Raw genomic sequence first — 23,023 nt, 5'->3', positions numbered from 1 at the left:
TTGTACTGTGATGAGTTTTATCCACTTTACGTCTTTTGTGTGCTGTCCAACGTGAAACGAAAATGTTTTCGTACAAAAATAAGTCTAAAAGCTGAAGATGACGGCAAAGGCTGTTGAAGCCGGTTGTCTTGAACAATTTTGTGCGATTTGTAATGGTTTTTTAGAGTTAAAGTTCATTTACACTTCCCTAAATTTCTCCCAATAAACAGAATCCGGTCAGTCCCTTCCCTACTGACACCCTTAGGTACTCACTCCCTTTCAAATCTCACACCTAGATATTTAATCAACGTGTCAAGCAGTACACAACCAGTGCTGTATTCTATCATTAGGGGATTGTTTTTTCCAACCCAACTGCATTATCTTATATTTTTCTGCATTACAGTTAGCTACTATTTATAACACCAACTAGACTTTCTTCCTCACTTCAAACGCGTTTTTCTCCTTGCAGATCATCTAGCTGAGCGTTCATTCCTCCCGCACGAAACACGCCTTCTCTGCCTTCCGAGCAAGGTGTTATAAATTTGTTAATATAAGGACTCCGTTCCACCTTACTATTATTCTACATTTTATTCATTAATTGTTAACAATGTACCTGTATTATGAATATCCCGATTAAATGAAAGTACTTGCATTAAGTACTGAGTTCGACTTACCATAACTGCAGTGCATTTTCCTTTATCGTCTTTCATCCATTTTCTTAATTACGAATTTACCTTTGCTCATACTCTCGTCTCCAAAGATAGGCCGCTGAGGTAATTGGCATCCACCATGTTTCGTGCCTCGGTGGCCAAACTTGGTGTCACAGTAGCTGATTCTTACTAAGGTACCGCTACGAAAATGAAAACAAGTGCCCATCTCATATCCACAACTTACCAACAACTTCCGCTTTCTGTACGAAATCCCCCGAACGCTTTCTTCATCCAGTCAAACGAAATTTTCCAGTGTTTTGAACGTACATTATATTTCCGATCATTTCGTGAAAGTTCAAAACAACATGTTGTTGATACACATTTATGCTGGAAGAGACGTGAGCATCATTCGTATAAAGGCCACCTTAATGGACACGACACTATTGCATACAGAAGCAAACACCAAATCTTACTGTAATTAATCTGCACCCAACTGTCAAAACCAATCAACTGAATGAATTTCTATTTGCAGGTGAGACACTGAGTTGGTCGACAGGAAACAGTTACAGCTGGGTATACGGTAGCTAGTCTATAGCTTAGCGATGCAAGGAATGAGCTCCAGTGAACGTCTCGATCTGACAGTATCATTAGGATACATTGCCGTCTGAAGAATACATTGGGCAGCTGTAGGTCATATCTACACCAGTAAACTAGGACTTACATGGCTGGAGACAATAGTTAACAGAAGGTACGGTAGAGAATACAACTTTGAGAAGAAGGTAACAAGTACGTGTTAAAGTCTCGTTTACAATTTGTGGAAGAAGAACTGCTATCCAGGAACCAGAAATAACGTAATCTGACGTAGGAGATGGAATCGATTCGGATCCATTCCGAAGATTCTGCACCTAGCCTGCAGCTAATTCATCGGCTCAAAAACTGTGGTAGCTGCAAATTAGGGATGAAGAGCTCCATTTTATGGACTTTGAAGATTTCAGCAGCGTGCAAGACGCATGAGGTAGTCTACCGCAACCGCACTAAGTGCTACCTAAATACGTCACGCCGCTACACTGCATTTTGATAGTGAGAAGAAAATGTCTGCCTCTGGCGCAGGGCGTTATGTGCCAGTAAATATGAAGGCCACATCTACCTTAGTCTTAGCCACGCGGTCTAACGCGCTGCTTCACGACCGAAGAGGCGCGCCGATCCCCGGCACGAATGCGGACGGTGGATTAGTGTCGAGGTGTGGTGTGCTGGCCAGCTTGTGGATAACTTTTAAGGCAGTTCCCCTTATTCCGCCTCAGTTACACTATGTCGGCGATTGCTGCGCCAACACTGTCTCCACATACACGTACACCATAATCACCCTAACATCATAACATTTGGGGTTACATTCGCCTGGTATGAGGCATTGACGAGAGGGGGGGGGGGGTGTCACTGGAAGCCCAACTGTATAACAACCCTCGTGGGTTCAGTGTTGGAGGGCGTTGGTGTGGGTGGACTCCTGTGGCCTGCCATGGGGTTGTGAACCGCTTAGGGCTATGGTGGGACGAAGTGTCTCTATCGTTCCTAGATCCCAGGTTTAATACACACACACACTAAATACCCTGGTCTAACGCCTTGGAACTTACTACCCGTCCACAAGAAATGTAAACGATGCTGTGGCTTTTCCCTGGGCTTACTACATCAATTTTCATTTTACTTCTTGATAAAACCAAGAGATTTAGTGTTACTTTTTTGTATAGAAGCTGCCGGTATCTTAAGATACAGGCCAATATAATACACGTACTCGATTATTTATTACTGCTATAAGAAAAAAGTGAAACAGATGCAGTACTCTACAACGTCACGATAAGAAGACGTGCGTAGAAGCAGAACCATTATAGGTGATTTAAATGTCAGACAGGAGCGATGCACGTAGGCACAAGAGCGCCCTCTTTCAGTCGTAGCGGAGCCGTCATACTAAGTGCCACCACGCCTTGCCAGCATTATGGTTTGGAATATAAGCCCCGAACGGGGCAAAATGGTTGGTCTTCAGGAGAATGGTCTGTCATTCCATGACTGCGCCTCAAACAGGGCATGCTGCTTCGGAAGTGAAGCGCACGTGGAACGTGTGAAGAGAAGAACCTATCACATAGTACCTACAGGTCAGTGGATGGCACAGTGTCATTATAGCGCGAGATGACCGCCATCTTGTTCGCCTGCTCATAACGCACAACACAGCTTCGTCCACAGTGTTGGCGCATCGTTGGAGCACTGTAAAGGGTGTGGACATGTCTACATCGACAGTCTAACGTCTTCTTGTGATCCAGACGGGGTGCACACGTACCATTACATCGACTTCCACTAACAAAACCCTCCCAATGGTTTGGGGCCACATGGGCTATAACCTGTATCTCACCTCCTACGTCTTGGATGCAGTATAAACAGCATCTGCTACATTATGGAGGTTTTACAACCCACACACTGCCCCTCCTGCAGGCCTTTCCACGCACCGTATTTCAACAGCGCAACACCTGGTGACATGTGGTGAGGATTCTGCAAGCTATCAGCGAAGAACGACGGATAACACTGCTTCCCAGGCTCATCTGTTCTCCTGGCGTGTCACCCATCGAACACATCTGGAATATGGATGTTCAGCAACTTGCTCCTTCAGGTCGTACTGCGGCCACAGTTGACGCTTTGTCGACGTGCCTACAAACTGCATAGCAGCGTATTTCCCAGCAGCATATTCAGATGGTCTTTGATTCCGTGCCTCAACAACTAGCTTCGCTAATTGCAGCATGTGGCAACGTTACTCCATATTTAACGTTCACAGTCACAGTGCATGTACAGATCTGTAAATGTAATCATTGATGTAGTGTCACGTACTTAATCGGTCGAACAAATTTCATTGTGATCAGGTCACTCGCTCTTGATGTTTCACCTTCTCCAAACAGTAGTATATGTACGAGGGTTGTATCAAATGTAAGGTTCCCAATGAGCTACAGCCTTGAGAGAAGGTGCTAGACTAAATCCGACAACAGTGCCGTGTGCAGTGGTTTCCCCACTCTCGAGCCCGCCCATCGATCAGTGTTGCCTTGGCAGCCGTCAGAGGTGGAAGTGTTGATCGCCACTCAAGCCAATAGCGAGGTTCGACCAGTAATCGGGTTTCTCCACGCAAGGAAGCTACCGCCTATGGAGATTCATCAGCAACTGACATGGTTTATGGTGAAGAATGCATGTCCATTCAACACGTCCGCAAATGGTGATGGGCTTTTGCTGAGAGTCGCACGGAATTTTACGATGAAGAGTGGAGTGGAAGATCGCTGGTTTCAGATGCGATTGTCCAGAATATCAACAACAACAGTCAGCTGCTCAAAGATCGGAGGGTCACTGTCAGTAGACTTGTTGAACGCATTGCTGAAGCTTCAAATGGCACAAGAACTTTAACAGAAATGTTGGGTTATCGCAAGCTACCTTCTGTGTTTCCTATTTCAAAATTCTGTGAGTAAAGCTTTAACGCTTGACGCTTATTTCATACGTGACCTGCCAGTTTGAATGTTCTACGTCTGATGAAGGCACTCCCAGTAGTTTCCGAAACATAGGTAAAAAGACTTCATTTTTGCGACGAAGAGCTGTTATTGCTTTAATTTTACTTGGTAAATGGTCGCTGACAACCCAGTCATGTTCAAAACTTTAATGTTATGCAATTGACATCACTACTGGATGAGAATGATGTCATGACCACATCCATTCTTGTCGTAGAGTGCGGTCTGCTGCCTGTTTCACTTTTATGCAGTAAGATATTGCTAGCTGCGATTAGGATACAACAGATGTATTACCGCTAAATTTGAAGCTGCTGTAATATCTAAGATGACTGTGATTATAAGAGACTTTAATGCTAGAGTTGGGAGTGATAAAATAGCCTGTGGAACAGTCATACGGGGGCAATGAGAAAACTCACGAGAATGAGGCAAGTGAGGTATTACTAGACTCATTTCTGAGAAATAAATGGGTTACCGGCAATGGATGGCATAACCGAAGAGGTAGTCGCAAGTTTATCAGATACAGTTGGAGTTTCTAACACAAATCCATAACATGCTATACTACAATAACCCAAGAATTCAGATAATTCTTGACAGAAGTGAAGGTGATAGCAATTGTTAGTAGGGATACTGAAGGAATTCACAAAAAGTACACATGGGGGAAAAATATTGGCAAAAATCAAATGCTGGAAACTGAAAGATAGAGAAACCGAAGAGATAGATGTGGAGAAGATTAAGATATAGATTCCTAAAATGACAGGAAAAACGAGTACGAAGAATGATGGAAGTTCGAACAAACCGTATTTAAGGTTAATGGAAGGACACGCGGAAGAACATCAACAAACGTCAACCACGAAGAAACTCAGTGGTTGAGTAAAAGAACTGTAGATGCTGGCAAGAACAATAATAATTCATGGAGAGAATGGTTCAAACACAGAACGGAATATAACAAAGACAAATGGAAATGACTCAGCAAGGAAACAAGGGAAACAGTTCCACTGACTAAGACGATGTATTGTGAAAAATTCACACAAGAAATAGAAAATTTTATCGATTTCCAGAATATATTACACAACATATTAGGTAAGGGAAGGAATCAAAAAGAAGAATAAACAAAACAAAGAAGGAAAGCCACAGTGGGAGGAAGAAGTTTTGAAAATATGGAAAGAAAACCTCTCAAAAGTATATGAAGGACAGGACGAAAACAAATATAGGTGATGAGACAGAGGAAGACGAAAGAAATATCACCATTACTGAGAAAATAGAAAGAGAAGATCTGCACATATTGGATGCAGAAAAAGCTGTATTAGAAATAAAGAGGAGCGGAGCTCCTGGAGTAGACAAAATCACAGTGCAGAATGATCTGGACGTATGGGATTATAGAACAATGAGGTTAGTACGGACATGAGTAAAGATTCCTGATGACCGAACAAAGGCAATTATTGTAGTTATTTTAAGAAGGGTAACAAGATGCTCTGTGAGAGGAATAGCACTACTGTGCTACTGCAATAATATTAAGGAAATTTCCTAGTAAATCAGGAATAACATAGAGCTACAATTAAAGTGCTAACAAAAAGGATTTCGACCTGAAAGATCAGCTATAGATGCAGGCTTTACAGCCAGACAGGCTATAGAAAAGAAACATGAATTTTATAAAGACATCATAGACATAAAGAGATTCAAGATACTGTTAGAAGGGAGGACATATAGCAAGGTTTGAGTAGGCTGAAACTGTCAAAAGGTATGCAATTGAGAGTGAGAAACATCTACAAAAATGCCTGAGTTGTCGCTAATAGACGGCAAAAAAAATCAGAATGGTTTCTAATGGACACAGGGCTTTGGCAAGGAAGTGTGCTCTTAGCAGCGCTTTGTATTGTAGTCATGGACAACATCATAACAAAAGTTAGCCAGTGAACAACAGCAGATGAAATGAAAATCAAAAGTGTTTGCAGATGATGCGTCGATTTGGGCAGGAAATGAGGAGGAACTGGAAAACAAACACCTGGCAGAGAGTAACTTAAGAAGCAGGCATGGAAATAAGCTCAAACAAAAGTGAAGAAATGAAAATCCTCAAGAAAATAAAAAACAAAAAGTGGTTACTTCTAATGGAAAAATTACTGAAAAATTAAATGTTTCAAGCGTCTGGGAACTAACAACGAAAGGAAAGATCAAGGATAAAATTTCGAGTCTCGGTCCAGCACACAGTTTTAATCTGACAGGAAGCTTCAGAGTAGAAAACTGTTCAAAATTGTATTGTTGTGTATCGGACATAATTAGGAGCTCGAAAATACATGGTAAAGCAAGGATTATGATGTGCGAGTCATTATCCGCCTTTTTCGATCCATGGGTCATGATGTCGGAAAAGAAAGATGTGAGCAGAGTACAAGCAATAGAGATGCGTTATCTACGAGGGATCCTCGGCAAGACGAGAAGGGACAGTGTAAGGAATGAAAAAGCACGAATGCCGTATGGATGTAGCCCCTAATTGAAACTATGGAGAGTAATAGGCTTAAGTGGTCTGAGCAAATTAAAAAAAAACTGCAACCTTAAAGATTTCCGAGAAGAGCCCTTGAGAACAGACAGGATCTGAACGAAGACCAATTGGAAAACCTCGAACAAAATGGATAGATCTGGTGAAGTATGATGTAAACGGAAGACGACTGCAATTGGAGGAGATGCTAAGTGATAGATTTTAGGAGAAAAGATATAGAACATGCTCTGTGAGAGGCCTGTATGAAACCTGGTAGTCAAGGGACGGGAGGATTCGGTTACGATTGTGGATGGGCAATAATCAGTTACTATTGGTTGCCTTTTACAGTTATACACAATGTATTCTAAACCAGTAATTCCAGACTCAAAAATAAATACAAATACCACACTTTATTAATGAATGAATAAAAGACTGTGTAAATAATAGTGTTTTCTGTGAGTTACAATTTAGCAAATCACCATTAAATACAGATACAGCAGGTAATGTTTTAAAATCAATCCACTGTGATCTGGGCAGGAGGCAACAAATTAAGAATTGCTTAAAACCCGCTGCAACTTACAACTTACATGTACTGAAACATTAAAGGTAAGTTGCCACAAACAGCAGAAGGCATCAGACACCAAGAGTCGCAGTAAATAATGTTGTAAGGCTTACTGCTAAAATACAAAAACCAAATTAGAATTTTAAGGCAACTGACCACAATCACGGCTGAAGGCCTTACACGCTACGAACGAAAATAATATAAAAAAATTAGAAACCTGCTGTAAAACAGCGAATTGAAAAGAAAAAAAACTTGCAACCGTTCACCACACGGGTGAAATAAGATGATGGTTGACAATACTAAAACACAAGGACTACTACATAAGTATCTTAAAGGGTTCTGAGGCAGGTTATACCCGCAGAAGGCATGGGCTGAAGGAGCGTTACACTGAACTACTGGCCATCAGACCTCCTATTAGAACACACATGTCTTGCAAGAACCAAGGGGCCACAGACGGTGCTCCAGGAATCACCCTCTGAGAAGGTCTGGCAACAAGCAATTTCGCGAGCGACGAGATAGGCGGCCAAGAGTTGCATTCACTTCGCAAGATGGTAACTCAGACCAGTGGCTGTCTAACGAATGAAGATACGTGACGTCCGATAAACGAAATGTTGGAACAGTATGCTAAATCAGGAACCGGCGGTCTGCACTACGTCACAAGAAAACAGCGTTTAGAGCACCCGGAACGAGAAAGGAACCAGTACCACCAGAGCCGAAGAATCACCCACTGGCCTACAATCAAGTAAGGTGTCAAAACTACATGCCTTACAGGACATCAGTGGCCAGGCAAGGTAACGTAAACTGCCGTTACGTACACTAAACCACAGGGCAGGTAATTGCAGGGGCGAGGGGGGTGGGCGAAGGGGTTAGCGGCCACTAAGAAGAAAAATTACCGCTGGTTGAAATTAACAGGTAGAAATAAGAAGAGGAGAAAAGCTAATCACATCCTCCTTCCCCAAGCACTCCACACGCTGCTCTTCGCCTCGGCGACACTACGACCAGCAACACGAATCCATGTCACTGGAGAATCTCGAGATATCGCAATGGTGGAGGTTTCTCTACTTGGATTGAAATGCATTTCAAAGCTCACTGGATTCGGTTTACGATGAGGTCGTGCACCCTCGTGACCATAGCCCTTCTATCCGGCAGTCCATGCGTGCCACAGCAGTCCCAGCGTGTGCTGGCACTGTGTGGACCTGGCTCCTCCTGAGTCCCCAACTGAACTGGCCCACTCTCACGACCCGGAAAAACAACGACGTCGCCCCAACGATTGGGCAACAGTTACTATATATCGATAACCGCCGCTGCTGTCTCTAGCTGACAGGCAACGCTTGCGAAACCGAGTTGCGCCAGTCAACACGATAAGAAGACAAACAACCGCAACCATGCCTAATAAACGATACTGTCTGGCCTCCAAGAGAGGGCGGAAATCTACAAACAGCACCTACGTGAGCTGCATGACAGTTCACTGCATCAGCAGAAACGTTTCAAAAAGAAGAAGAAGAAATTTATGTAACAAAACTGGGTTAGAGGCTCTGTAACTGGTCAAATTACATGAAATGGCATCATTTAAAAAAGGGAACAGGAGGAATGGGGAAGGAGCGTGGAACTGTGAAGTGGAGTGGGATGTGGTAATGGGGAGGGGAGAAGTTCGGAATGGGAGCGAGGAAGGAGACAGGGAAAGGGCTCTGGGAGTTAAAAGGCAAGGCATATTACTCTTCTATTCATTAGGTGCACAGCTGGATCACCTCTGGCCCACACAACGGAGCTCTAGACAGCAAGCATTACCTTTTGTCGTGTTATGTCTAGTGGCTGCGATATAGCGACAACACCTTCATGGAAAGGAAACGCAAGACCGTATGTGGTCTACGGTGTCCAGACACACTTCGCTACAGGGCGCACTTGAACATTCCCTGGTTAGAGGCCCTTTAGTTCACTCACCTCAGGTCAAGGACTGCAACAGTCTGCCACATCACTACTCACATGCCACGGTGAATGGTGAATACTGGTGAGAGAATGAGCATGAAAGTACCAGTCATTTAAGTTCAGTTAGACTCTGTGCCCAGCGGGATTAGTGTCTTAACTTCTGCCAAATTTACACTTCAATGTCACCTACAAATTTTATCGTCTACTCTTAGCACCATACTGCATACTCTTAATAAGTAAAACATATTTAATTGTTGTTCATCATAGTTTTGCAGTTTTAATGGTTAACAACCTCATAAAACTGCAATCTCAGCATGTCAGGTAGTGTAACAACTACCAGCAGTCACTCTCGTGTAACCATTTCATGTACGTTTGCTTGATGAACAGTCGCTGTTTAAAAATGAGTGCAAAGGAGTGCATCCAACTTGTGCCCTGACCGTGGGAAAATGAACTATGACTTACAGTGACAGTCCTGACAAAAAAAGGTCAAATAAATCTCTGCCGGCAGGAGGAAACAGACCAGTTAGATAAGAAACAGAGGAGGTGGTCAGAGGTTATGGTCAGATGTTACAACACATAAAGGAAAATATTTTCATCAGACACTCATACATTAGAAGCAAAGACTTTCACATTGTCGAGAACAGCCTTCAAGAAGGTACAGTTGCAGCAAAAATTCACTGCAGACAGCCATAGGCAAACTGTCACATAAAGGGCAATACCAATTGCTAATAAATTAGTAAACAAATGGTGTTATTAGAGCGGCGCACAACGTGTTGTTACTGGGAAGCCACATGCAATCCTTACTTTGTGGTTAGAAGAAATAGATCTGAGACACCAGAGAACACAGATCTAGTTGTACTCCTGACGACTGGGTCGATGTGACAAAAGGCATTGTTGTGCTGTCTCCTTTTTATCGATGGCAGCTTGCCTCATCTAACAGACAAAGTTCCTGCTCGGAACATCACCTTGCACCGTCATGCTATCTTTGTTGGGGACGTCATTAAGTTATTTCGTAACTCAGTCCAAGTTAACGAAAAGCAAAAGTGTAGTAATACTATAGGCGGCAAATGGCTGGGGACGGATCCGATATCTTGGTTTAGTCCCAACGCACCATCTAACTACAGCTTGTAACCGCGAAAATCCATATCCTCCTAATTCCATCTATTGTACTATAAATGTTTTTCCTTATTTTGTTACCTGAATATATGACATTTCTGTGTCTTTATATATTGTAATTGTTTATGTGTGTGTGTGTGTGTGTGTGTGTGTGTCTGTGTGTGTGTGTGTGTGTGTGTGCATTTATGTCGATATATAAATGGTTTATTTTGTAAATATTACTTTTATTTTAACGCTAGGTCTTCCCTAGGGAAAACTATGCTGTCGAACGATTACATCGATAGGTCGTGTGGAGAACCAAAGAGTTTAGGATCTTTCTTAGTATTAAATCTGCTGTGTGGAGCACGGGCAGAACAGAGTAGGGCGGTGGAGCAAGTGTGTTGTGTGACGCTCCCGTGAGTTGCCGCTCTTTCGGGGTTTGGCAGCATGTAATTGCGCTCGACTTGCTATGATAGATTTTGACACGGTCTTGCGGACGGAAAGCATCAGCTGGCACACATCAAGAGCCCGTTTCGCCTGGTGACCGTGTCGAGAAGCTTCTGCAACAGCGACGGCCGACAATGAGTGACTGTCGCCACCTCCTCGATCGACGACTTCAAACCTTCAATCAACCAACAAGGAAAACTGGTAGCACGTAAAGTTTTAGAACTGTATGGCACCCTCAGCTTTTCAAACTGTTAAATTTTTCTCACTAAATTACAGCCACGTAGCATGAACCTTCGTTACTCATTGTCCCATTTGCATTACCAAGCAGGGTCCCTTCCTTTTCTAGAATGAACCCGAGTGTTGTTGAAATTCAAACGCAAGAACTAAAGTAATATCATTCCATTTCACTGATTTAATTTCAAAGTTCAGTTAAAGTATTCATAGCTGGCTACAATATTTAGATTACACAATCACAAATTAAGAGTGCGAGTTTTGTTACCATATTTTAGTTTACCTGTGACTGCAACTCAGGTTGGTACGTACTAAATTTACTATTGTTAATTGTTCAGAATAATTTAATTCAAGTTCAAAGTTAAATCTCTTATTTCTAAATTGCGTAGATTCAAGTAGCTTTTGAAATGATTGTTGAGGTAGCCCAAGACTAGCCTTATTCTATTGAATTTCGTAGTGCTTCAGAAACAAAGTTCACTATTAATTTCAGTCACTAAATTTACTTTCAATTTTCCGGTTTTATTAATTCTTTTGCTAAATTAAGTCAGAGTGTAACGAAATTTATTACTTCTGATGAAGATTCAGTTTTTACACAACACGTGTCAACCTTCAGTCGCCACGCTTTTAGTGCTAATTATATGTGCATTAATCTTCCATTTTCAGTTATTACAGTAGTTGCCCATAGGACTGGCGACCGTAATTTTCCCCAAATCTCAAATATCTATTTAACGTCAATTAACTGTTAATGTAACGACCGCACATTTACTTTCTTTATTAATTTTACCCTTTTCTCAAAATTAATTTCCACCAATTTCATTTGCATTTTTCCTTTCATTTAAATGTAACCCTTTCCCCCCTCTTTACCGACAAATTAACTTCGATGACGGTTGCTTTTCCCAAATTTCCATTAGGTGCAAGTGGATTAATTTTTCACTGCCATTAAGGTCGATAACTGAGTGGGAGGTTACAAGCTTCCGACGTCCGCACAAGAAATGAGCAAGGCGGTTGCGTCCCGGAGTGTTTATGGCCTTGGAAGTGAGCAGTTGTCAGTAAACCTCCGCCTTCAAAATACGGGTTTCGTGTCCCATACTGAGAATGGCAGAAGTCAACTCCTAGTTGCTACGACCTAGAAAGCAAGTAATTTCATTCCTCAGAGGTTTCCTGTCCTGTGTCCTGTATCAAGGCAACTCTTTGGACAAAAAAGAGCCATTCAGATGTCTAGCAGATTCAAAAGGTTGTCAACATTTCGAAAGAAAACGTTATGTTCTCTCTGTATGGTACTATCATTGAACAGATTTCGAGACGCTGATCGATACTATGTTAGGAACCGGGCCATCGTTGCCTCTTTACACTTCGAGTTTCCCTCTAGAGGGCGATCCGCATTAAAAACTATACTAATATTAAAATAAAATAAACATTAAAATGGGAATAAAACAGCTGTAATATTCCGTTGAAATAGAAATTCCATGTTAATTGATAGGGCCCTATTTTTTTTTCTATTTGACCTCATGTAGGCGCTAAGGTACACAATTTGGCTCGTGGTAACGCTGGCTTGTATCTGCACGAGAATTTTCCAGATATCAAGAGTGTCCGACTGTAGAAGTCAGCGGATTTGACCGGAACTATGAAAAATGTAGGTGGATAACCAAATTTAGTGCTCATAATATTACGGTTCCACATTTAGAAGTCGGAACTGTGAATCATTTACTATTTGCCCTCTGTAGAAAAGAACAGAATGACAGCAGAATTGGCTTTTGAATTACAGGTACGAGGGCATTTCGAAAAGTAAAGTTATAATGGCTCGCTGTCCTTAAATAGAACATTTATTTAGAAAACATCAGTTACATCTTATTAACTGGATTATTTGTTATTTTTCGACATAATAAACCCCGTTATCCAAACATTTGTTACGTCGGTGCAACAGACTTTGTATCCCACAGTCATAGAACGTTGCCGACTATTGTCGGAACCACATTTCAACTTCATCTTTGTTCTGTTCATCGTCGTGGAATGATTTTCCACCAAGATGTGACTTCAGGTAACGGAAGAAATGGAAGTCTGTGGGTGGAAGGTCTGGGCTGTATAGCGGATGGTCACATACGTCCCATATGAATTGTTTGAGTAGTGCTTTGGTTACGAGCGCTGTGTGAGGCCGAGCGTTGTCATGAAGCAAGCGGACTCCACTTGTCAGCATTCCCTTGCGTTTGTTTTGAATTGCCCTTCGAAGACGTTTCATAGTCTGGCAATATGCAGCAGCATTAATTGTCGTTCCAGGAGGCATAAATTCCAACAGAAGAATGCCTTGTCTGTCCCAAAAAACAGAAGCCATGTTTTTCTTCGCTGAAATCAACGTTTTTCATTTCTTGGCTTTCGGTGAATTCGAATGGCGCCATTTGCACTGATTGTTGCTTGGATTCAGGTGTATGGTGATAAACCCACGTCTCGCCACCTGTCTCAGTGTGATCAAGGAGCTCATCACCTGCTTCAGCATAGCGTGGGAGGATGTCGAGTGCAAAGCCCATCCTTTTCTTTTTGGGCTCTTTCGTTAACAGAGTTGGAACATAGCACGCACACAATTTCCTGTGCCCTAATTTGACGGTCACAACGACATAAAGGGTTGTCATTGACAAGTCCGGCAAGATCTCACGCAATTCTTTCAATGTGAGACGTCTATTCGCACGAATTGCTTCGTCGGTTCTCCGAAGAAGGGCATCAAAGATCACAGATGGATGACCTGTTCTTTGTTCGTCATGAAGATCGGTCCTACCTTCAGAGAAATGAAGACACCATTTCGTTACATTTTGTCGATTCATAATGTTCCCATAAACAGAAACAATTTCTTTGTGAATATCCGCTGGTCGCTACCTTTTGCATGAAGAAAACGTATGACGGAGTGCCCTTCGCATTTGGCAGGATTCTGAATCGGCGCAGCTATTTTAAACACGACCTACTCCACCAGAAGCAACGTTCAACTGCCGAACGACCGTGAGGAGAAAGCTAACGGTTTAGGTTAACACCAGTGTTGCCAACTTCCTAGCCAAAACTCTTCTGGTCCTCTGGCGTGCATTGTATCTTTACTTTCCGAAATAACCTCGTATATAAAACTGAGTGAAGGGTACAGGAAAATAATTTTGTAGCTTTCTTCTCTGACTATTGCTACAGTGAGGTTTTCAGTTATGTTTGGATAACGGCCAACGGACTAAATTGCCTCTAAACTCTCTTTTTTAAATAAATATAAGTAAGTGGAAACTTTTCCTACAGCGTTGCGGTCGACAGTATCTATCAGCTCAACGTAGCAACTGGATGAGCAGAAGGACGTGGCTGACATCTACAGCTGGAACGATTTAAGTGTCATTTAATACGGAAATTAATAGTTATTTACCAATTTACCCCCGATCACAAGCATCTTTGTCTGCTGAGTTTAATGTTGGAAATTAACTGAGAGGGATTCTCGACTTAGCTTCTGTCTGATATAATTCTGATATAATAAAGAGAAAATTTTCTTTCCTACCTTAAGTGTACCCTATACCATTGTAAAAATTAAATGCAACCTTACTGTATTAGAAAGCACTGTATCTATCTTAACTGCAATATCACTGGGTTCTTTACCATTAAATATGCCAGAATCCACCAACATGTTGCCCATCTAGTTGTTCAAAATGAAGTTCCAATGAAATGTCTGAAATGATAGCACGCAAACATTTAAATTCGTCTCCCGCAGTACTTGCATAGTTGTTCTAGTTGATCGTTGACATATTTAAATGACATGAAAGATACAGTATCTGAAAGCGTTGAGATACATTTAGGATTCCTTGTTTCTAGGTCGCACTGTCATCCTATGAACATGGCATACTAACAACGACGTAATTGTTTTAATGGATAACCTGAATCTACTGACAAACCTGGTCCGATGTTCCTTAAGTTCTCACTTTGTTCGTTTCGGTACTTTATGAAATATTTTCCAGAAGTCAAAACTCACAGTATCAACCTGGGATTCGTTGTATACTGTCCTCTGTAACTCATTAAACGTTTACAGCCACCAAATATTAATTTACGCCTATGTTTTGCGAGGTGAAGTTACACGCTCGTGTGAAATAGTTTTGAGTGAGTGACTGGAACATCGGTTAGGACAGGTAGCTGTACAATCGATGGGACAGCTAGGGAGGGTATGTTGAAAAGTAATACCACAGAACTGTTCTACGACTCTTAATATCGGTTGAGCTATTACATGTGACTCATATTACTTGGTCGACATTCCAAATCCGCTGACGCAAGTTGCAAACCTCTACAGCTAAAAGGATCCGAATTGTATCGTGTAACATAGAAGTATGTAGCGTTACAATGTCGTTGCTTGAGAAACAGGTGCTGTAACCGAGTTTCTAAGTGCAGAAAAAGTGCCACCAACTAAAGTTCATAGAAGAATGACGGCTGTATAAGTAAGTTTCAGCTTAACTGAATCCTTAATTCATTTCTTAATAGGTTTCGGTAGCTATAGCATAACTCGGGATACCTTCAGTAGGCAGGCATAGAGAAAATGTCATGATTTTAGGAATATATAGCAGTGTTCTCTTTTGCTCTGTAGCTTTTTGATTGTGGGGCATGAGCCCAGGTGGATCTATGAATGTGACTAAATTCCTGAATAAATTGTGTAAATGAATTCGAGCAGAGAGTATGGCATTAACACTCAGAAGTCACATTGAGAAAAAGGCTACTGCGTTTCGTGCCGATATGAGTTTCCTTCGGGGCATGGACCGATTTGTATCTTACTTTCCGTATTAAATTATTGAATGATTTCTTTCTCGGAGACGAATGGTTTGTTTGAATGTGTGCGTGTGTAATCTTTCCCACGGGACTCGCGATATCAAATAATCATGTTATTAATGAACGCAGTTCGGATCTTTTTAACATTAGTCAATATTAATACTCCATGGCAGGTAAAGGTTTCTCTCTTAAATACATGTTTGTTCAGATTAAATCATGAAATGTATATATACTAAAATACATTCCTTACGTTCAATAACTTACCAGCTATTTACCAAAAACCCTACCGACGCTCTTCCAGGCTATCTTTGCTCACGTTTGTATGATATTCTAGTATATTTAACAGCATTTTCCAACTTGATTCTCTTGCCGATTTAGTGAAGTATTATCAAGGTAATCAAATTTTAATGATTTTATTTAACTGAGGTATACGCTATAATTGTTCTTCCTTTCCAAACAAACATTCAATGTAGATAAGTGGGTGCCAAATTCACGTGGTGACCCGAGATATATTATGTAATAAAATCCCCGCTTACCTTCACATAATAACGTATCAGGCTATTTAACAGAATTATTTTCCATCAGCCAAACTAACTACATAAATTGTACAGGTACTTTACAGGCCATCTGTGTCACTTATGAATTCTAGCTCATCCTGCAAATCCCAGGTCATGGAGTTCTCTTCCTTTTGTTGTGGAGCTGACAGGGTTCGTGAGGGCTACATTTAGCTCTGCAGTGACGCTTGCAGCTGTCGGCCTCTTATTTTTCGTTAAATCCTCTTCAATGATCATCTGTCACGATCACTCAACAAACACAAACTCATCCACTTTGTGATATAGCGGATGATGTTCATACAAATAAGTGGACACCTGAATTACTCACAGCCCTGATCCATCATTTGACTTGCTGTTAACAAGTGAGAGTAGCCATAATTTGATGAAGTCTTCTTGAGTTATGAGCAGCGACTCCCTCACCACCACACCACCCACCCCCCAACTCCACGACACCCCTTCAGGGGCGCACGATGGACACTGCCGACTCCGACGAGGCAGAGAAGCATTCCGTCCAGTGGGTATAAATAACGACGCCTTGACTTGGCTGATAAACCGAGAAGACTTCGTTGTCTAAGTCTAAACATACTTGTAGCTATTAGTTGTCTCTTAATGCAGTTTCGTCAGTTACTTCAATTCTGCCAGTAACTGCATGTTGTTGTTGTAGTCTTCAGTCCTGTGACTGGTTTGATGCAGCTCTCAATGCTACTCTATCCTGTGCAAGCTTCTTCATCTCCCAGTACCTACTGCAGCCTACATCCTTCTGAATCTGCTTATTGTATCCATCTCTCGGTCTCCATCTTCGATTTTTACTCTCCACGCTGCCCTCCAGTGCTAACTTGGAGATCCCTTGATGCCTCAGAACATGTCCTACCAACCGATCCCTTCTTCTAGTCAAGGTGTGCCACAAACTTCTCTTCACCCCAATTCTATTCAGTACCTCCTGATTAGTTACGTGATCTACCCATCTAATCTTAAGCATTCTTCTGTAGCACCACATTTCGAAAGGTCCTATTCTCTATTTGTCCATAATATTTATCGTTTATGTTTCACTTCCATACATGGCTACGCTCCATACAAATACTTTCAGAAACGACTTCCTGACATTCAAATCTATACTCGATGTTAACAAATTTTTCTTCTTCAGAATCGCTTTCCTTGCCATTGTCAGTCTATATTTTATATCCTCTCTACTTCCGCCATCATCAGTTATTTTGTTCGCCAAATAGCAAAACACCTTTACTCCTTTAAGTGTCTCATTTCCTAATCTAATTCCCTCAGCCTCACCCGAATTAATTCGACTACATTCGAATATCCTCGTTTCCCTTTTGTTGGTGTTCATGTTATATCCTCTTTTCAAGACACTGTCCATTCCGCTCAACTGCTCTTCCAAGTCCTTAGCTGTCTCTGGCAGAATTACGATGTCATCGGCAAACCTCAAAGTTTTATTCCTTTTCAATGGATTTTAATAACTACGAATTTTCTTTTTGTTTCCTTTACTGCTTGTTCAATATACAGATTGAATAACATCGGGGATAGGTGATAACACTGTCTGACTCCCTTCTCAACCACTGCTTCCCATTCATTTCCCTCGATTCTTATAACTGCCATTTGGTTTCTACACAAATTGTAAATAGCCTTTTGCTCCCTATATTTTACCTCTGACACCGTCAGAATTTGAAAGAGAGTATTCCAGTCATCATTCTCAAAAGTTTCTCTAAGTCTACAAATGCTAGAAACATAGGTTTGCCTTTCCTTAATCTATCTACTAAGGTAAATCGTAGGGTCAGTATTGCTTCAAGTGTTCCAATATTTCTACGGAATCCAAACTCATCTTTCCAAAGGTCAGCTTCTACCAGTTTTCCCATTCGACTGTAAAGAATTAGTGTTAGCATTTTGCAGCCATGACTTATTGAGCTGATAGTTCGGTAATTTTCACATGTGTCAACACCTGCTTTCTTTGGAATTGGAATTATTATACTCTTCTTGAAGTCTGAGGTTATGACGCCTGTCTCATACATCTTGCTCCCCAGATGGTAGAGGTTTGTCAGGGGTGACTCTCCCATGGCTGTCAGTATTTCTAATGAAATATTGTCTATTCCAGGGGCCTTGTTTCGACTTAGGTCTGTCAAACTCTTCATGCAGTATCATATCCCCCATATCATCTTTGTCTACATCCTCTTCCATTTCCATAGTATTGCCCTCAAGTACATCGCCGTTGTATATACCCTTTATACACTCCCTCCACCTTTCTGCTTTCCCTTCTTTGCTTAGAACTGGTTTTCCATCTAAAATCTTGATATTCGTAGAAGTGTTTCTCTTTTCTCCAAAGGTCTCTTTAATTTTCCTGTAGGCAGTATCTATCTTACGCCTAGTGAGATAAGCCTCTACAACCTTAGCCATTTTGCACTTTCTGTCAATTTCATTTTTAGATGTTTGTATTCCTTTTTACCTGCTTCATTTACTGCATTTTTATATTTTCTCCTTTCATCAATTAAAGGCATTATTTCTTCCGTTAACCAAGGATTCCTAATAGCCCTCGTCTTTTTACCTCCATGATCCTTTGCTGCCTACACTATTTCGTCCCTCTATGGTACCCATTCTCCTTCTACTGTATTTCTTTCCCCTATTCCTGTCAGTTGTTCCCTTATGCTCTCCTTGAAACTCTGTACAGCCTTTGGTTTAGTCAGTTTATCTAGATCCCATCTCCTCATATTGCCACCTATTTGCAGTTTCTTCAGTTTTAATCTACAATTCATAACCAACAGATTGTGGACAGAGTGCACATCTGCCCCTGGAAATGTCTTATAATTTAAAACCTGGTTCCTAAATCTCTGTCTTACCATTATGTAATCTATCTGAACCCTTCTAGTATCTCCAGGCTTCTTCCATGTATTCAACCTCCTTTCATGATTCTTGAACCATATGATAGCTTTGATTAAGTTATGCTCTGTGCAAAATTCTACCAGACGGCTTCCCCTTTCATTCCTTACCCCCAATCCAGATTCACCTATTAAGTTTCCTTCTCTTCCTTTACCTACTGTTGAATTCCAGTCACACACGAGTATAAAATTTTTGTCTCCCTTCATGATCTGAATAATTTCTTTTATCTCATCGTACATTTCATCAACTTATTCGTCATCTGCAGAGCTAGTAGGCATATAAACTTGTACTACTGTAGTAGGCGTGGGTTTCGTGTCTATCTTGGCTTCAATAATGTTTTCACAATGCTGTTTGTTGTAGCTTACTCGCACTCGTATTTTTTTTATTCGTTATTAAATCTACTTATTCATTACCTGTATTTGATTTTGTATTTATAATCTTTTATTCACCTGACCAGAGGTCTTGTTGCTCATGAATCCGAACTTTACCATTTCCCACCATATCTAACTTTAACCTATTTATTTCCCTTTTTAAATGTTTTAACCTACCTGCTCTAATACGGGATCTGACTTTGCACGCTCCGATCCGTAGAAGGCCAGTTTTCTTTCTCCTGATAACGGCGTCCTCTTGAACAGTCTACGCCCGGACATCCGAATGAGGGACTATTTTACATCCGGAATATTTTACCCAAGAGGGCGCCATCATCATTTAACCATAAAGTAGAGCTTCATGCCCTCGAAAAAAATTACGGCTGTAGTTCCCCTTGATTTCAGCCGTTTGCAGTACCAGTACAGCAAGGTCGTTTTGTTAATGTTACAAGGCCAGACCAGTCAATCATCCAGATTGTTGCCACTGCAACTACTGAAAAGGTTGCTGCCCCTCGTCAGGAACCACACGTTTGTCTGGCCTCTCAACAGATACCCCTCCATTGTGGTTGCACCTACGGTACGGCTATCTGTATCGCTGAGGCACGCAAGCGTCTCAACCAACGGCAAGGTCCATCGTTAATTGGGAGAGGGGGGGGGGATATTACATAATGCATTTATTATATAATGATCAGTTAAAGCATTATGACCACAGTGCCGCTGGATGCCTGCTGACGGCGTTGTAGGTCCTTGACTCTATAACAAAAGTGTTAAGCGGAGCAGACACGGACGTGGGATCACCTCAGCGAATATACGAGATGCAAGTGGGAAAACGAATTGAGATAGTAAACTTTGACAGAGGACATAATGTTGCTACGCAGAGCCTGTGAATGTGCTGCTGTCGTGAGCATCTACGGAAAGAGGCGGAAGGACAGTGAAACTACCACTAGGCGCTAAATGGTTGGTCGCCCTCGACTCTACACAGAACGTTGAGCTCAATGGCTTGTCTGCTCTGAAAAGTAGGACAGATGGTGATCTGTGGTATCTCTGCGGAAAGAACAGACTGTTGGTGCTCGCACAAGTGTTTCGGCTCGCGCCGTTCATCGTACGTCGTTGAACATGGAGCTCCGCAGCAGAGCATCTCTATGTGTTCACATGTTGACCTAACGACTTCGTCAATTACGATTCTATTGGACACGGGACCATTGGGTTTGGACCATCGATCAGTGGGAACGAGTCGCCTCTTCAGATAAATAACATTTTTGCTACATTAGGTCGCTGATGGTCTCCACAAAGGCCGTCATCGAGGTGAAAGGCCTCTCGAAAATTGTAGCGCGCCATGGACGTTGTCTGGCGGGAGCTGTGTTATGCTGTGGGAGACACTCTTCTGCGCTGGCGTAAGATCTGTCGGAGTACTCGAAGACACGCTGACAGTAGCGATTCACCTTCATTCTTTCTTGCTTGATGTCTTCCCTGACGGCAATGCCATGTTCAGTAGTATAATTGACGGTGTCTTGGAGCCAGAACGCTGCTAGTTTGAGATGCGTTATAGTGAACTCACTTTGATGCCTCGGCTACTGAATTCGGCTGATGTAAATCCTACGGAACCCATCCGTACACAGATCGGCAGCCCGTTATTACGCGAATTTCATGACTTGTGCGTACACATCTAATGCCATATAGCTCCATAAACCAACGAAAAAATTCTCCGATACTTAATACACAGGATCAGTGACGTATTTCCTTCCGATGACGGACAAAAAAATGGATCAAATGGCTCTGAACACTATGGGACTTAACATCTTAGGTCATCAGTCCCCTAGACTTAGAAGTACTTAAACCTAACTAACGTAAGTATAGCACACACATCCATATCCGAGGCAGGATTCGAACCTGCGACCATAGCAGCAGAGCGGTTCCGTACTGACGCTCCTAGAACCACTCGGCCACAACGGCCGGCGAAAGATGGACAAACAAGCTATTAAGCAGGGGATCATAATGTTTTGGCTCACTAACCTATTTTTAAATACAAACATGTATTACATGCTACTGAATATGTTGCGTAAGTTAAACGCGTATAGCAAAGGTATACTGTCTTTGATTTAGTTCCAAACACGGAACATACGTCCTTGAGTTCTGAAGGAACTAGGGAACGACTGAAAACGAAATAAAAACCTGGCGATACCTATATTTCCAGTGTGCCAAATATCAAACTGCGCCTACTCCCTATGTATAAAAAGACAAATGTGTGTACGGACGACAGCCTGAAAAAGCAGATCGTTCATTAAAGTCTAGCCCTCCATTGAGGAGCTACCGACTTATTCAGATCATTTCAGTGTTTGTCCCCCTAGGTGACGGTGGTTATGTGCCAATAATGAAAGAACCGAGATGGTTCAGAGCCGAGTCGATTACATTTCCAGGTGACGACACACACCTGTAGATCACGCAGCTGGCCAGCAATATTTGGTGTCGTAGCAGTTGACAACGTTGTGCTGTCACAGTCTTCTCCACGTTCGAGTGCCACAGATGGAGGACGTAATTGGGCCTTCCTTCCAGCCTTAATCCATAATCTGAGAGACAAGATATGTACACTGGAGGCACGCAAACGGTGGCATCAACTTGTTGGACGCTGCCGGAGACAGCGGCTGGAGCCACAGAAGGGACGAGCAGCCGCGTGGCGCCTCCTGTGTGGAGGGTGGCTTCCACCCCCGTCTTCACTTCCCGCCGGTGTCCGCGTTTTGTCCGGGCAACAGGCCTCGAGGGACGCGCTCGGTTTCCTCCCCTGTGACGGTTACAGATTGGCCGAACAAAAGGGCAGCCGGGGGAAGACCTGCGGCCAAGACAAAAGCGAAGACGTATCTTGAAGACGCGCATCCCTCCCTCGTTTCCCAGTGTTTCTATAGATCGTTCGGTGGACCTCAGGCAGTCTTCTTATTGTTTACTAAAGGTGAAATACCAATCGGTAGGAAATAAAAGGGCTACAGCTCTCTATCGAATTTCTCCTCAGAAAAGACATGACTTCTTTAATCCTTTTTTCTCATGTATCTACTGGTAACTCATAGTAAAGACGTGTTTCGGTATGTACACCTCTGTCTCTTGCTACATTTTTCACAAACATATTTCAATCGAACACTACCGAATGTAAATAAGTACTGTTAAAGTATTACATTAACGATGTGTTGAGTATATTCACTTTATTTGTTTGATATTGTGTAACGGTTGATAAAATAATCCGTTTCCTTCGACCAGGTTGTTGCAATCAACACAATTTTTCCGACATTCTCCAAAAACAATAGGACAAAGACTGAAGGAAAATTAGAAAGTAAAGATCTACAAATCCTTTAAAGTAGGAATAAATGGAAATAAAATAAAATAGGGACATAAATAAAGACAGCTGAAATTACTCAATGAAAATAGTTAATGTGATAAGAAAATGCCATACCTTGGACTGACGTCCCATATATATGCTCTTCAATCACTTGCATATTAAGAAAACGATTTTACTATCTTTAAATCAATAAATCTAATCCTCTTGACGCATCTATCAGGTAGGTCGAATTCTGAAATAGTAAGCTGCCT

The sequence above is a fragment of the Schistocerca gregaria genome, chromosome 4 (genome assembly GCF_023897955.1).
Source record: "Schistocerca gregaria isolate iqSchGreg1 chromosome 4, iqSchGreg1.2, whole genome shotgun sequence".
NCBI lineage: Eukaryota > Metazoa > Arthropoda > Insecta > Orthoptera > Acrididae > Schistocerca > Schistocerca gregaria.
Note: the sequence above shows the minus strand (reverse complement) of the source record.